Genomic DNA, 2,395 nt, shown 5'->3' with positions numbered 1-2,395 from the left:
CCCCGACTTCACCCTTGACAGTGGCTGAGCTATTTTTACTAAAAGTCTTCAAAAAACAAAATTCATTTGCTGTATAATCTTGGATAGAACAACCAAATCCCAAAGGGTTGAAAACAGCAGGGTTGTAACTAAGAAGGGCCTTGGACAAGAACACATTGCTCAGTCTTGCCATGCCATGTTAGTAATGTTTCCTCTTTACTGCCTGTCATTAAGTTTGCATCTCATCTTTTCAGCTCAATCCAAAATGTGGTTTGAGGCAGTTCCATGTTGCAAACATCAGCACCAACTCTACCAACAGGACTGACCCGATATTTACCCTTACAGTTGGACTCAAATCTCTACCCTGCAGTTTGAATTGAGACTCAGAATTTCACCCAAGTCTACAGTGAAATTGTGTCTGTACATTTAACTGGAAAAAAAAAAAAAAAAAAAAAAAAAAAAAAAAGTAATAATTTCTGCACAGGCAATTGATTAGAAGTACTTTGTGTGGGTAAAAAGGTTGTCCTGTTTTCTTAATTTTCCTTCTGGATTTCCTTCACAGGAAATTTTCCCACACCCCCAAGTGTTAAATATCAACCATATGCAAATATTTATTTTAATGACAGCTCAAACACAGGGTGCAGCAAAGCTTTTGTAATTAAGCCATTAAACAACTATTACCTTATCCATCATATTTTAATCAGTGATGAAGCAGATGGAACTACTCTCATCTGTCAGTATCTTCTGCTCTCTAATGAAAAGAAGTGCACTCCAGAACTTTTTAGAACTTATTTTTTAAAGTTAAATGTCAGTGCTTCGCATTTTGCTGGGATTTATCCAAGCAAGTTGAAAAGACTTTCCAAAGCCAAGTCTGAGACACCTCTGTTTCCCTAGCCCCTCACTGCTCCAGGGTGCAGCCCTGGGGCTTTGGACCCCGTGAGAGGAGCCCCCGTGCCTCCCCGTTTCATACCACTGTTCCCGCGGTTTCTGCTGCTTTGGAAGCTATTCGTTAGCTTCCAGATGACATCTGGTGGTAGGTTTTTGTTAATTCGCTTTTGGGGAGCTACTTCCATCTCTTAAATTCTTTCTTTCCTTAGTTCCCCATCATAAATTTTACCTCCTTTCTACTTCCCAAACAAGAGGGACATTGCCTGTGCTTTTGGCCTGCAAATGCCTTACTGGTAATATGCAGGAACAAACGTTTACCCCATGGGCTGGCACAAAGCAACATCATTAAAATGTGCCAGTGTGACTGAGTCAAGTTAAACCTCAGTTGGAACCACTCACACTCTATTCCATATAACATCACGTGAGGTCCTGTCATGTGTGTCAATAATGATCCCTGTTTTGAGAGGGAAAAAAGGAGGTCTTATGACTCCTCCTATAGCTTTATCTCAAAGGAAAAGCCTGCATTTTTTAATCAGAAAAAAACATGTTTTGCTGGTGGCCACGTGTGTATGTACATCAACAGCAGAACCTTTGCCTGAGACCCTCCTCTCCACTGGCTCAAATACCCTCACAAATCTGTGGCCTTAAATGTTGCAGGAGACAAGTGGCTTTTTTAGTCTTCCTCTGGTTTCCCGGAGAGAGGAAAATTAACATTGAAGACTCATCAAAGAGACTCATCAAAGGCAAAGTCTCCCAGATGTGGTGGCATCCGTCACTCTAACGATCTCTCTTGCCTCCCAGAAGGGTCTCACAGCCTGTAAACACTGCAGGAAGCTCTGCTCCTGCTGGGTATTCCCTTTGCCTCCAGCTGCCCCCCGGCTGCTGCCCCACGCAAAGATCAGCCACTCCAAAAAAAACAATTGTGTGGCTTGTGGTTTGCTCCTCTCTGCTCTCACACTAGCTTTCTTCCCCAGACAGACCACTTTGGCTTTTTAAACCTAACCAGTTTGAGTAAAGAGCACCCAAGGGTTAACTCACAGAGCAGCAATAAAAACAGACATGAGAGAAACTGGGGAGAGCAGGCAGGAGGGGGAATTCCCTTCCTGCAGGTTTGGAAATGCCCCGGAGGAGAGAAGTTTGGGCCATTTCTCCTTCCCAAGGAGAAGGAGGTTGCGATGCAGCCCCACAAGTTTCCTCCACTGCAGCAGAGCAGGTGTTTTCCCCAACGGAGAGGTTTTGTGGGCTTCAAAATGAAACAAGCAAAAGGCGATGGGGAGTGTCTCTCTCCAAGACAGTGGGTGGACTTATGTAATGAAACCTATCAAGAAAAAACATCTTATTTAGATAGGATTGGTCAAATTCTGCTCTGATTTACACCAGTGGAGATCTGGAATCATGTCATGGGAGCTGGAGAAGAGGGTCCCAGTGGGACTGCCTGGAATGTGCCCTTGTCTAATGTCAACGCTGCCCCTTTTCTAGCTCTGTCCTTGGTGAACATTTAACAGGACAACCATGAAAAATTATCCCC

The sequence above is a fragment of the Chaetura pelagica genome, unplaced genomic scaffold, assembly GCF_000747805.2.
Source record: "Chaetura pelagica isolate M959 unplaced genomic scaffold, ChaPel_1.0 scaffold69, whole genome shotgun sequence".
Classification (NCBI taxonomy): Eukaryota; Metazoa; Chordata; class Aves; order Apodiformes; family Apodidae; genus Chaetura; species Chaetura pelagica.
This window is presented reverse-complemented; position numbering follows the sequence as displayed.